Source organism: Eumetopias jubatus, unplaced genomic scaffold (assembly GCF_037043125.1).
Source record: "Eumetopias jubatus isolate StellerSeaLion01/CBP00866 unplaced genomic scaffold, mEumJub1_p1.0 scaffold_11, whole genome shotgun sequence".
Classification (NCBI taxonomy): domain Eukaryota; kingdom Metazoa; phylum Chordata; class Mammalia; order Carnivora; family Otariidae; genus Eumetopias; species Eumetopias jubatus.
Window position 1 is genome coordinate 88,711,397 of NW_028274817.1, and position 15,449 is coordinate 88,726,845.

Sequence of the window (15,449 nt, forward strand, 5' to 3'; positions counted from 1 at the left end):
CAACTCTCTATTCCTAATTTTCTAAGCATTTTTATCATGAATGTGTGTTGAACGTTTTTTGCATTACTTTTATTGAGATAAAAGTCATGTAACAAAGAATTACTTATTTAAACCATTTTAAAGTGTACAATTCAGTGTTTTTTAGTATATTCACAATGCTGTGTGACTATCACCAGCACCCAATTCCAGAACGCTCTTAATACCTCAAACAGAAATCCATACACATTCAGCAGTCACTCTCCATTCCGCCTTCCCCTCAGCCCCTGGCAACCACTGATCTGCTTTCTGTGTCTATAGATTTATCTATTATGGATGTTTCATAGAAATGGATTCATACAAGATGTGACCTTTGTGTCTGGCTTCTTTCACTTAGTATAATGTTTTCAATTTCATTCATGTTGTAGCATGTGTCAATCCTTCATTCCTTTTCATGACTGAATAATTTTCCATTGTATGGATATACCAAAGTTTGTGTATTCATTCACCAGTTGATGGACATTTGAGTTGTTCCCACTTTTTGGCTATTATGAATAGTATTGTTATGAACACTCATGTACAAGTTTTTATGTGAACATATGTTTTTACTTCTCTTGGGTATGTATCTAGGAATGGAACTGCTGGATCATGCCATAACTCTATGTTCAGAAACAGGCTGAGTTTTGAGATAGGCAAGATAAAGGTAAACCTTGTGAGCTGATCTTCCAAGGAGCTACCAGATGAGTCAAAGCAATTAATTACCATTCTTTGTAAATAAGGTCTGTTTTGCTCCCCTCCACACCAGTACCAGGAAGGTGGGGTGTTATTTTCAAGGCTACCACTGGGCTTGGGATGGGGGGACGGAACCAAGATCTGTGAAAATTCCATAAAGTCACTTTTCTTACTGAGATTTGGCTTGATTTTTGTTTGTTTTCTGTTTTTGTTTTTGTTTTTGACTAAGCACTCTCCTTGTCACTATAAGCTTTTAGTTAGTTTCCAGAGTTCTGAAAATGTTGCTTTTGCCAGGTTTTTAATTGCTTTTATGGAAGGACAGATTTTTGAAATTGCTCTCTTCACCATCTTTGCTGATATCCTCCTTGAATGATAAATTTTCTCAAGTGCTTTTTCTGCATCAATTGACATGATCATACTACTTTTCTTCTCTAGACCATTAATATGGTGGTTTACATAGATTGCTTTTCAGATATGGAACCAGCTTTGCATCTCTGGAATCAATCCTCTTCATCCCTGATGTGTAATTATTTTTGCTTGTTGCTCAATTCTATGTGATAATACTTTGTTAAGTACTTTTATGCCTACATTCATGAGAGCTGTTTGTTTGCAGTTTTCTTTTTTTGGACTATCTGTCTGATTTTGGTATCAGGGTGATACTGCCCTCATAAGATAAGCTCAGAATTGTTCTCCTTTCTAATTTTTGGAAAGGATTTTACAAATTTGAGGTTCTTTTTCAAATGTTTGGTAGACTTCACCTAGAATTCATGTTTGGTAGAATTTATGTGAGCCTGGGGATTACTTTCTTGGGAGTTTTAAAGTTACAAACTTCTATAGTAGTTATAGGGCTACTCAAATTGGGTGAGTTGTGGTACCTTGTGCTTTTTGAAAAATTGCTCCATTTCATCTAATTCATCAAATTTGTGTGTAGAGTTGTTCACACCATTTCCTTATTATCCTTTTGATGTTTGCAAGGTCTGCAGTGACAGCCTGTGTTTCATTTCTGATAGTAGTAATTTGTGCCTTCTCTCTTTTGTTGTTTGTCAGTCTTGCTGGAGACTTGTCACTTTTACTGCTCTTTTCAAAGAATCATCGCCTTGTTTTATGGATTTTCTATATTGTTTTTCTGCTTTCAATTTTATTGATTTCTGCTCTTATTGTTGTTGTTTCTTTCCTTTTGCTTCCTTTGGGCTTATTTTGTTCTCCTTGATGAAGTTCCTTAATATTAGGTGACTGGAGATTTTTCCGTTTTTTTTTTAATGTAAACATTTAATGGTAAAAATTTCCCTCTCAGCACTGGTTTAGCAGCATCTCACAAATTTTGATATGCTAGATTCTAATTTTCATCCAATTCAATGTATTTCTTATTTTCTTTGAAATTTCCTCTTTGATCCATGGATTATTTAGAAGTATGCTTTTTTTGTTTTCAAATGCTGGGATATTTTCTGTTATCTTTCTGTTACTGGTTTCTAGTTTGAGTCTTTTGTAATCAGAGAACAAACTCTTATTTCCATTCTTTTCATTTTGTTGAAATTTGTTTTATGGTCCAGAATACGAACTATCTTGTTCTATGTTCCATAGATACTTTGTTATTTTGTGTGGTGTGGCAAAATGTTTATATTTAGAATTAGCGAGCTGGACTCAGTTTAGCTGATCCCGATTTTGTTGGCAATATCCAAAGCATCATAGTTAGAGGCAAGTTGAACATATGCCTTCTTCTCTTTATCAGGCCTGATCAGGATGTTGACCTTGGCCACCTCAATGTCTTAGAGCTTCTTCACAGCCTGTTTGATTTGGTGTTTATTGGCCCCAACATCCACAATGAACACAGTGTGCTGTTGTCTTCTATCTTCTTCATGGCTGACTCTGTGGTCAGGGGCAAGTTGATGATGGCATAATAGTCAAACTTGTTTCTTCTGCAGGTGCACTTCCAGGGATATATTGGCTGCTTTTAGAACCAGAGTGGCTTGGGCCACTAAAAGTTGAGTGATGTGTGACTATCCTCCTTTTCCTCCTCCTTCTCCTCCTCCTCCTTCTTTTCTTCTTTTTGTGACTCTGGATATCTTTCAGTACTGCTTTCTTGGCCTTCAAAACCTTGGCTTTGGCGTTGGGAGGGGCAGGGGCTTCCTTCTTCACTTTCAGTGCCATCTTTGTGCCATGGACACTTTAAAAGAAGGTGTATTCTGCTGTTATTGGGTGGAATGTTATATAAATGTTACTTAAATCCTGTTGGTTGATGGTGTGTTAAGTTCTTATACATCCTTGTTGATTGCCTAGAAGTTTTATCAGTTGTTTATAGAGGGGTGTTGAAGTTTCCAACTGTAATTGCATGTCATCCTTGTGCAGGGGCCATGCTAATCTTCCCTGTATCACTCCAATTTTAGTATATGTTCTGCCGAAGTGATCACTATTCAACTGTAATTGTATTAATTTTTGCTTCACATATTTTGCAGCTTTGCTGGTTTATGCATACAAATTTAGGATTGCTATGTCTTCTTGGTAGACTGACTCCTTAATCGTTCTCTAAAATTCCTCTCAGTCCAAGGTAATTTTTTTTTTGTCTGTTAATAATATAGCCACTCCTGCTTTCTTCTAATTGATGTTTGTATAGTATAGATATTTTTATTCTTTTAATTTCAACCTACCTATATTGTATTTGAAATGAGTTTCATGGTTGCATTATATGTTTGAATCTACTCTATCAATCTTTGCCTTTCAATTGGTGTAATTAGACCACTTACATTTAATGTAAATAATGATATGTTAAGGCTTAAGTTTTCCATTTAAATTTCTGTTCTCTGTGGCTTGTTTGTTTCTGTTTCCTTTAGCTATCTTCCTGTGGCTTACTTGAACATATTTTAGAATCTCATTTTGATTTATTTGTAGTATTTTTTAAAAAATCTTTAGTAGCTTTTCCAAAAAATTATAAAAATAATACATGTTCATTATAAAAAAATTCAAATAATACCTAAAGTAAGAAGTAAAGATAACGCCATTCTTCTGAAGAGGTACAAAATAAAATAAGGTCTCATTTTTCAAACTACAAGATTGTCAAGATTATAAGAATGATGAAGCAATGATGGTTGTGGAAAACCAATTAACAGTGGCTACTTAGAGAGCAGGTAAAGGGGAAACATAAACTTAAAAAAAATTATTAAAAGGAATGATAATATCCATCACTGCTAAGCATGTAAGCCAGGTTTTTCAACCTCAGCACTATTGACATAATTCTTTGTTCTGAGGGACTGTACTGTATGTTGTAAGATGTTTCACAGCATCTCTGGTCTGTAACACTAGATACCAGTAGCATCTCTAACCCTGTCCCCCTCTGGCCCTATAGTATTTTTTTTAGTATATCTCTTTCTACAGAATTTTAACGGTTGCCCTAAATGTTACATACTTACACATACATGAGTTATCACATTCTGCTAATGGCTATGTTTTACCAGTTTGAATGAAGTGTATATATCTTATCTCCTCATAAATTCCTTTCCTCTCTCCCACTTGTAATCATCTTAAATATTTCCTCTACACACACAGAAAACCATATCACATAATGTTATCATTTTTATTTTTGCTTCAAAAGTAAAAATTTAAAAAACTCAAGAGAATGAAAGTATTTTATTTACCTATATTTTTACTATTTCCCTTATTTTTTTTTCCTTGCTGATGTTTTCAAATTCCTTTTTTTTTTATCATTCCTTTTTTTTTTTTTTTTCAAGAATTTCCATTAACTATTCTCTTAGAGTAAGTCTGCTGGTGATAAATTCTCTTAGCTTTTCTTTATTTGAGAATATCTTCATTTCCCCTTCATTCCTAAGGAGTATTTTAACTGGTTTTAGAATTCTAGGTTGACAGTTCTTTTCTTGTAGCACTTGAAAAATTTTGTATCATTTTCTTATGGCCTACACAATTTCTGACAAGAAATCCACTGCCAAAAAAAAAAAAATCCACTGCCATTTGTTTTCCCTATAGATAAGGTATTATTTCTCTTTCATTGATTTCAAGATTTTTCTTTATTTTTAGTTTCTAGAATTTTGATTATCATGTGTTGTGGTATGGATTTCTTTGAGTTTATTTTGTGTGGAATTCATTATGCTTTTTTGAATCTGTAGGTTTATGTCTTTTGCCAAATTTGGGGAAATTTTAGCCATGATATTTTCAAATACTTTTTCCTTTCCTTTTCTTTTTTTTAAGATTTTATTTACTTATTTGACAGAGAGTGACAGCGAGAAAGGGAACACAAGCAGGGGGAAGGGAGAGGGAGAAGCTGGGATCATGACTCAAGCTAAAGGCAGATGCTTAATGACCTAGCCACCCAGGCGCCCTTCAAATACTTTTTCAATCCTACATTTTTCCTCTTCTCATGACTCCAAAGATGTAAATGTTAGATCTTTTGTTATAGTTCTACAGTTCCCTGAGGCTCTATGTATTTTTCCTAGGTTTTTTTTTTTTCCTTTCCTTTGTTTAGACTGGGTAATTCCTATTGTTCTTTCTGTTCATCAATTCTCTTTTCTGTCGCCTCCATTCTGATGTTCAGCTTATCAAATGAGATTTTTTATTTTTTTTAATTTGGTTATTGTATTTTTCAGTTCCAATGTTTCCATTTGATTCTTCTTTTTATCTTCTATTTCTTTATTGACACTTTCTAATTTTTTGCTTAACCTTTCTATTTTTTTCATTTGTTTTAATCATGTTCATAATTGCTTCTTGAAGGATTTTTGAAATGGCTACTTTAAAATCCTTGTCAGATAATTCTAGTTCACTTCTTGGTACCTCATCGTTGGCATCTGTTGATCATCTTTTCTTATTTAAGTTGAGATTTCCCTGGCTGTTGGTATGATTAGTGATTTTAGATTGTAGCCTAAACATTTTTAGTATTATGTTATGACACACTAGATCTTACTTAATTCTTGTTTTAGTAGACTTTCTCTGACACCATGCTTTCAGGGGAATATGGACATAACCTCTTTCCTGCCAGATTGTAAGCAGAAGCCCAGATGTCTCCCTCAGCCTCTGTTGACACCCTGGGGTTGGAAGTGGCATTTTGTTGCCACCAGGTGGTGGTGAAAGTTGTGACTCTCTACTAGGCCTCCTTTGACACCATTCCAGCAGGGAGAGGGCAAGGTTCCTTATTACCACCAGGTGGGAGTGGAAGTCTTGGTTCCCCATGTGATTTCCACTGACACTATGGGAGCTATCTCATTACTGTCTGGCTGGGATGAAAGTCTAACCACTTGGTCTTCCATTATACCACCCTGGCAGGGGAGGTAAGTCACTTCATTAAAGCCTGGAGAGGGTGGATGTCTACTCTCTCCCCTTGGCCTTTTCTGGTGTGTAGAGTGGTAGGGCCATAATTTTTTCCAGGGTGTTTGGATGGAATAGAGTGGTTGTTGTCCAAAAGTTTTCTGTCTTTCTAGGTTTCCCCTTTTCTGGTCCTACAGTTAGAAAGAGCAAACTTTCTTAGGGACTTTTTTTTTTGTCTGTGTCTACTGCCTTTTCTGTATTACCAGCATCTTTAGCCCCCGGTATGAGATATATAAAGTAAAAGAATGCCCAGGAAGCTCATTACTGTGTCATTCCTTGGGTCCGCAGGTTCCCAAGTATTCCCCATTTCAAAGTCATATTTTTTTTTTTATATATGGTGTCCAGGCTATACTTTGTGGGAGAAATAAGGGGAAGTGTGTCTGCTCTTTTTTGATCAGGACTAGAAATGTCTATTTAACAATATTAAATATGTAACATTTTCATTGTTTTGCAGTTTAAGAACTTTCTAATTTTCATATGATTTTTTTTTCTTTTACCAATGAGTTCTTAATTTCCAAATACATGGAATATACTTTTTTGGTTGTGTTACTAAACCTATTTGCTTATGGGTGAGGAAGTTGTTTAAAGGAATGTGCTTCAGTTTTTCTCCTATAAAGTAGAGGTAATAATAGTTCTACTCTCATAGGTTGGGAAGATTAAATGAATATGTCCATGAACTTTTATAAGAAATTGTAAGTGTGTTCCCCTCACCACTTTTTTCCTGATCCTTCTTCCATATAATTTCCTGGATTAAGATGCTGGGTTTTAGAAAAAAATAAAATAAAAGCCATATTGAAATATAATTCCTATACCATGCGAATCACCTACTTAAAGTGTACAATTCAATAGCTTTTAGCATATTCACAGAGTTGTGCCAACGTCACACAATTGATTTTAGAACACTTTCATCATCCGCCCGCAAAACCCATTAGCAGTATTCCCCTTCCCTCCCTGGTATCTACTAATCTACTTTATGTCTCTATGTGTTTGCCTATCCTGGATATTTCACATACACAGAATCATACAATATGTAGTCTTTTGTGATGGGCTTCTTTTGCTTAGCATTATACTTTCAGCGTTCATCCATGCTGTACTGTGTATTAGTACTTCTCTCAAATCACCAAATGATATTCCATGGTATGGTTATACCACATTTTATTTATCCATTCATCAGTCTATGGACATTTGGGTTGCTTCCACTTTTGAGCTATTGTGAATAATGGTGCTGTGAATATTCATGTACAAGTTTTTGTGTGGACATATGTTTTCATTTATCTTGGGTAAATTTCTAGGGGTGGAATTGCTGGGTCTTGTGGTAACTCTATGTTTAAATTTTTGAGGAACTGCCAAACTTTTCCATGGCAGCTGCATCATTTTACATTCCCATCAATAATATATGAGGGTTCCAATTTCTTCTCATCCTCACCAACACTTGTATTTTGTCTTTTTCATTAGAACCATCCTAGTGGGTATGAAATGTGATCTCATTTTGGTTTTGAGTTTTATTTCCCTGATGGTTAATCATGTTGAGCATCTTTTCATGTGTTTATTGGCCATTTGTATATTTTCTTTGGAGGAATGTTTATTGAAGTCTCTTGCCATTTAAAAAAGTTGGGGTATTTATCTTTTGTTGTAGTTGTTAAATTGTAAGAGTTCTTTATGTATTCTGAATACAAAATCTTTATTAAAGATATGATTTGCAGATCTTTTCTCCCATTCTGTTTGATTGCTTTTTCACTTTCTCAATAGTGTCCTTTGATACACAACTTTTTAATTTTGATGAAAACTCATTTATCTATTTTTCCTTTTGTTGCTTTTGCTTTTGGTGTCATGTCTAAGAATCCATTGCCAAATCTAAGGTCATGAAAGAATTACTCTTACATTTTCGTCTAAGAGTTTTATAGTTTTAGCTATTAAATTTAGGTCTATGATCCATTTTGAGTTAATTTTTGTATATGGTAAGAGTAGGGGTGCAATTTAACTCTTTTGCATGTGGATATCCAGTTGTTTCGGCACCATTTATTGAAAAGAATATTCTTTCCAGTTGAATTGTCCTGGCACCCTTATCAAAAATCAATTCACAGGAAATGTAAATGTTTATTTCCAAATCTTAATTCCATTGGTCTATCCTTCTGTTAGTACTACATTGCCTTGATTACTGTAGCTTTGCAGCAAATATTGAAACTGGGAAGTTTGAGTCCACAAACTTTGGTCTTCTTTTTAAAGATTGTTCTTTTTAAAGATTTTTAAAAGACTCTTCTTTTAAAAAATTGTAGTGGCTACTCTGAGTCTCTTGAATTCCCATATGAATTTTAGGATCAGCCTGTCAATCTCTGCAAAGAAGTCAGCTAGAATTTTGATGGGGATTGCACAGATGCTGTAGAACAATTTCAGGGACTATTTTGATCTTAACAATATTAAGTCTTCTGATACATGAACACAAGATGCCTTTCCATTAGTTAAATCTTCTTTAATTTCTTCCAGTGGCATTTTGTAGTTTCCAGTGTACAACTTGTATACTTTTTTTGCTAAATATATTCTTAAGTATTTCGTTCATATTGATGTTGTTGTTTAAGGTGTTCTCTTGAACCATTAGAATGAGGGCCATATCCTAGGAATGGCAGACCAAAAGCTGGATGGAGTCAAGGCCACCTACACACTTGAGTACCCAGAGCTCTGTACTTCCTACAAAGAGGTGAGAGAAATTATGAGGGAAAAGAAAGATGTCTGTCTTGTCCAAACTTTTGTTATTTTGGGTGAGCTGTCACTCACAGGTGAACTCATTTTAATAAATCTAACCTATGATGCCAATCACTCATTTATTCACTCATTCAGCAATTATCTATTGAACATATAAAATGTCAGAGAACACAGGGGAGAAATTGGAAAGAGGAGAGAGATCCCTGAGGACTGGAGTCTTAGAGGAAGATTTGAGGAAGGAGTCTTGAGCTGGAAAAAGCAGTGGAATTTCAACAAGCAGAAGAGGCAGGTGCTTGAGTATTTCAGATAGAGCTTTTGGTGAGAAAGAACAATGTTAACACAGCCTAGAAATGGGAGCGAGGATGGCAGAAAAATTGAGGAGATAGTGGAAAAGGAGGCCAGGACCCAATGAGAGGACCATAAATGCCCAACTGAGCAGTCTGTGATCAAGGTGAGGACCCTTCAGTAGTGCGAGCTAGATTGATTTGATTTCATGGCATCAGGCGTGGAGTGCAAAGCAGTAAGTGGATGCATTCTCCATAGAGAAGTTAAAAACAATGTTAAAGCTGACAAGAATTCATCTGCTTTTTATTTTCACCTTGCACTGACAATTTTAAACAATGTCAGTGGCAAAATACTCCCCCTGGTGCCCCCAAATCTTGTGTTGGTCGAGGGCAGCACTGTCCAAAAGAAATAAAATGCCACATATGTTGTTTTAAATTTCCCAGTAGGCACATTAAAAAGTAAAAAGAAATGGGTAAAATTAATTTTAATAATATATTACATTTAACTCAATATATCCAAAACATTACCATTCCAACATGTAATCAATATAAAAATTATTAAATGTTTTGTATAATTTTTTTTCACGCTAAAGGTCTGGAATTTGGTGTATATTTTCCACTTAGAGCACATCTCCGTTTGGACTAGCTACATTGCAAGTGCTGACTAGTCACATATGGCTAATGGCTACTACGTTGAACAGAGCTTGTTTACGGTCTAAATAAAAGCTGTGGTTATGGTTATGTTGTAATAATAAGTTAAAAGCCTTAAATTTGCATGATTTTATTACTTACTTTTTTTTTTTTTTAGAGAAAGAGAGAGAGAGGGAGAGCACAAGCAGGGGGAGTGGCAGGCAGAGGAAGAAAGAGGCTCCTTGCTGAGCAGGGAGCCCGATGTGGGGCTCGATCCCAAGACCCCGAGATCATGACCTGAGCCGAAGGCAGACGCTTAACCGATTGAGCCACCCAGGCGCCCCTTATTACTTACAATTTAATAAACATTGTGTTCTACATGGAAGTCGGTTTGGAGAACACCCAGGTATGTGGTCAGCCCCTAAAACCTGTGGATTCAGGTATATGCATTTGTATGGAGAGTAAGTTTTTTCCCCCTACTTAATAATGTTTATTAGAAAAAATAAAGTTACATGACAAGTATAAACTTCAACAATAATTATCTGTTAACATAACAATTAAGTATATGAAGGTAAGCCTATCCTGACCTATCAAGCATGTATGTCTGTCATCTTTATATTCATATAAGACACTAGTATTTTGTTGTTCCTTTTGATTTGGCTTATTATTCTATTTCAGTAATTTCAGTTCCTCCCTTTTAAAATTCTCTCTTTCTACTTGTTTTTTTTTCCTAATTCCTTGACTTACTTTTTAGCCTTTCACCGTTTCCTTTTTTCCCAGCTTTATTGAGATATAACATTGTGTAAGTTTAAGGTGTACAGCGTGTTGCAAATCAATCAACATGACATACCACATTAATAAAAGAAAGGATAAAAACCATATGATCCTCTCAATAGATGCAGAAAAACCATTTGACAAAATATAGCATCCATTCTTGATAGAATCCCTCAATAAAGTAGGGATAGATGGAATGAACATACCTCAACATCATAAAAGCCATATATGAAGAACTCACAGCTAGTATCATCTTCAATGGGGAAAAACTGAGAGCTTTTCCTCTACAGTCAGGAACAAGACAGCGATGGCCACTCTCACCACTACTGTGTAGTACTGGAAGTCTTAGCCTCAGCGATCAGACAACAAAAAGAAATAAAAGGCATTTGAATCAGCAAGGAAGAAGTCAGACTTCCACTATTTGCAAATGACATGATACTCTATGTAGAAAACCCAAAGGACTCCACCAAAAAATTGCTAGAACTGAAAAATGAATTCAGCAAAGTTGCAGGATATAAAATCAACATACAGAAATTTGTTGTATTTCTATACACCAATAATGAAGCAACAGAAAAATAAATCAAGGAATTGATCCCATTTACTATTGCACCAAAAACCATAAGATACCTAGGAATAAACCTAAGCGAAGAGGTAAAAGATCTGTACTCTGAAAACTATAGAACATTTATGAAGAAAATTGAAGAGGACACAAAGAAATGGAAAAATATTCCATGCTCATGGATTAGAAGAACAAACATTTTTAAAATGTCTATACTACCCAAAGCAATCTACACATTTAATGCATTCCCTATGAAAATATCAGCAACATTTTTTATAGAGCTAAAACAAACAATCTTAAAATTTGTATGGAACCACAAAAGACCCCGAATAGCCAAAGCAATCCTGAAAAAGAAAAACAAAGCTGGAGGCATCATGATTCCAGACTTCAAGCTATTCACAAAGCTGTAGTCATCAAGACATATGGTACTGGCACAGAAGCAGACACATAGATCAATGGAACAGAACAAAGAACCCAGAAATGGACCCTCAATTCTATGGTCAACTAATCTTCGACAAAGCAGGAAAGAATATCTAATGGAAAAAAGACAGTCTCTTCAGCAAATGATGTTAGGAAAACTGGACAACCACATGCAGAAGAATGTAGCTGGACCACTTTCTTACAGCATACACACAAAAAAATTCAAAATGTATGAAAGACCCAAACGTGAGACAGGAATCCATCAAAATCCTAAAGGAGAACATGGGCAGCAACCTCTTTGATCTCAGCCGCAGCAACTTCTTACCAGACACGTTGCCAGAAGCAAGGGAAACCAAAGCGAAAACGCACTATAGGGACTTCATCAAGATAAAAAGTTTCTGTACAGCAAAGGAAACAATCAACAAAACTAAAAGGCAGCCTATGGAATGGAAGAAGATATTTGCAAGTGACATGTCTGATAATAATAGGTTCGTATCCAAAATCTATAAAGAACTTATCAAACTCAACACCCCAAAACCAAATAATCCAGTTAAGAAATGGGCAGAAGACATGAATGGACATTTTTCCAAAGAAGACATCCAGATGGCTAACAGACATGTGAAAAGATGTTCATCACAACTTCCCATCAGGGAAATGCAAATCAAAACCACAATGAGATATCACCTCACACCTGTCTGAATGGTTAAAGTTAACAACACAAGAAACAACAGGTGTTGGCGAGGATGTGGAGAAAGGGGAACCCTCCTACACTGTTGGTGGGAATGCAAGCTGGTGCAGCCACTCTGGAAAACAGTATGGAGGTTCCTCAAAAAGTTAAAAGTAGAGCTACCCTATGATCCAGCAATTGCACTCCTGGGTATTTACCCAAAAGATATAAAAATACTTATTCGAAGTTGTACATACACCTCGATGTTTATAGCAGCGTTATCAACAATAGCCAACATGATTTCACTGACATATGGAATTTAAGAGACAAAAGAGATGAACATATGGGGGGGAATGAGAAAAACCTAAACATTCTCTTCTGGACCTTCATTAAGAGATGAAAGGACTCCTGGAGTAGGGTAAAGAGGATGGGATTTATGAAGAATCTGGGTTTGAATCTTGCCTTTTTTTTAAATTGAATTCCTTGATAGTTTCAATAAACCAGGATTTTTTTTTTTTTTAAGATTTTATTTATTTCTTTGGCGGGGAGAGAGAGAGAGACAGACAGCGAGAGAGGGAACACAAGCAGTGGGGCGGGAGAGGGAGAAGCAGGCTTCCCGCCGAGCAGGGAGCCCGACGTGGGGCTCGATCCCAGGACCCTGGGCTCACGACCTGAGCCGAAGGCAGACGCCCAACGACTGAGCCCCCCAGGTGCCCCTAAACCAGGATTTTATATGAAGTGAAAAAAAAAAGGTATACAGGGTGTTGATTTGATGCGTTTATAGGTTGCAAAATGATTACCATCATAGCATTAGCTACCACCTTCATCCTGTCACATAGTTACCATTCCTTTCTGGAAGTGAGAACATTTAAAATTTACTCTCTTAGCTTCAAGTATATAATACAGTATTAGTACTTAAAACCACCATGCTGTACATTAGATTGCCAGAACTCTTAATCTAATAACTGGAAGTTTGTACCCTTTGCCCAGTATCTCTCAATTCCCCCCACCCCCCGGCACCTGGTAACCACCATTCTACTCTCGGCTTCTCTGAGTCCACCTTTTTTAGATTCAACATATAAATGAGATCCTACAGTATTTGTCTTTTTCTGTCTGACTGGAGAATAAGTTTGTAACGGTTCACAATTATTAGAGATGTTTTAGGCACAGTTTGTCTCTAATTCCTGTGGTAATGCATATTCCTAAGATGAAATAGTTGATTAGAAACAAGCAATGACAGAGGGGCCTGGGTGGTGCAGTTTGTTTACTGTCTGACTCTTGGTTTCAGCTCAGGTCATGATCTCAGGCTCATGAGATCAGGCCCCATGTGGGACTTGGCACTCAGCAAGGAGTCTGCTTAAGTTTCTTTCTCCCTCTCCCTCTGCCCCTCCCCCCTGCTCTCTCACTCTCTCTCTAAAATGAATAAATAAATATTTAAAAAAAAGAAAAAGAAATAGGCAATGATAGCACAGTGATTATGAACCAGAAGAAGATGAGATGGTTCAATTCTATCATTCTAGGTTTATCACTTGTTTTTTTTTAATGAATTTTTAAAAATTTTTATTTTATTTTATTATGTTATGTTAGTCACCATACAGTACATCATTAGTTTCTGATGTGGTGTTCCATGATTCATTGTTTTCATATAACACCCAGTGCTCCATGCAGTATGTGCCCTCCTTAATACCCATCACCAGGTTAAAACATCCCCCCATCCCCCCTCCCCTCTGAAACCCTCAGTTTGTTTCTCAGAGTCCATAGTCTCTCATGGTTCATCTCTCCCTCCAAATCCCCCCACTTCATTTTTCCCTTCCTTCTCCTAATGTCCTCCATGCTGTTCCTTATGTTCCAGAAATAAGTGAAACCATATGATAACTGACTTCTCTGCTTGACTTATTTCACTTAGCATAACCTCCTCCAGTCCCATCCATGTCAATGTAAAAGTTGGGTAGTCATCCTTTCTGATGGCTGAGTCATATTCCATTGTCTATATGGACCACATCTTCTTGATCCATTCATCTGTTGAAGGGCATCTCAGCTCTTTCCACAGTTTGGCTATTGCGGACATTGCTGCTGTGAACATTGGGGTGCATATGGCCCTTCTTTTCACTACATCTGTGTCTTTGGGGTAAATACCCAGTAGTGCAATTGCTGGGTCATAGGGTAGCTCTATTTTTAATTTTTTGAGGAACCTCCACACTATTTTCCAAAGTGGCTGTACCAACTGGCATTCCCACCAACAGTGTAAGAGGGTTCCCTTTTCTCCACAATTTCTCCAACATTTGTTGTTTCTTGCCTTGTCAATTTTTGCCACTCTAACTGGTGTAAGGTGGTATCTCAGTGTGGTTTTGATTTGAATTTCCCTGATGGCTAATGATGATGAACACTTTTTCATGTGTCTGTTAGCCATTTGTGTGTTTTCTTTGGAGAAGTGTCTGTTCACGTCTTCTGCCCACTTTTTGACTTGATTATTTATTTTTTGGGTGTTGAGTTTGAGCAGTTCTTCATATAGATCTTGGAAATCAGCCTGTGTCTGTAGTGTCATTTGCAAATATCTTCTCCCATTCTGTGGGTTGCCTCTTTGTTTTGTTGACTGTTTCCTTTGCTGTTCAGAAGCTTTTTATCTTGATGAAGTCCCAAAAGTTCATTTTTGCTTTTGTTTCACTTGCCTTTGGAGATGTATCTTGAAAGAAGTTGCTGTGGCCAATGTCGAAGAGGTTACTGCTTATGTTCTCCTCTAGGATTTTGATGGATTCCTGTCTTCCATTGAGGTCTTTCATCCATTTTGAGTTTATCTTTGTGTATGGTGTTAGAGAATGGTCGAGTTTCAGTCTTCTGTATATAGCTGTCCAATTTTCCCAACACCATTTATTGAAGAGACTTTTATCCATTGCATATTATTTCCTGCTTTGTCGAAGATTATTTGACCAGAGTTGAGGGTCCATATCTGGACCCTCTATTCTGTTCCATTGATCTATGTGTCTGTTTTTGTGCCAATACCATGCTGTCTTGGTGATCACGGCTTTGTAATATAGCTTGAAATCGGGCAACGTGATGACCCCAGCTTTGTTTTTCTTTTTCAACATTTCCTTGGCGATTCGGGGTCTTTTCTGAGTCCATACAAATTTTAGGACTGTTTGTTCCAGCACTTTGAAAAATGTCATTGGAATTTTGATTGGGATGGCAGCATAGACATTTTAACAATGTTTATTCTTCCGATCCATGAGCATGGAATGTTTTTCCATCTTTTTGTGTCTTCTTCAGTTTCTTTCATGAATGTTCTGTAGTTCCTAGAGTATAGATCCTTTACCTCTTTGGTTAGGTTTATTCCGAGGTATCTTATGGCTTTTGGTGCTATTGTAAATGAAATAGTTTCTCTAATTTCTCTTCCTACAGTTGC

General features: G+C 36.4%; 1 non-coding gene across 1 annotated transcript; it reads right to left on the bottom strand.

Moving 5' to 3' along the window:
• Positions 1 to 3,007: 3,007 nt before the first annotated feature.
• LOC114216887 (U6 spliceosomal RNA) lies at positions 3,008 to 3,116 on the bottom strand. Its single transcript, XR_003610862.2, has one exon. It is a non-coding gene; the product is annotated as a U6 spliceosomal RNA (small nuclear RNA).
• Positions 3,117 to 15,449: the final 12,333 nt, after the last annotated feature.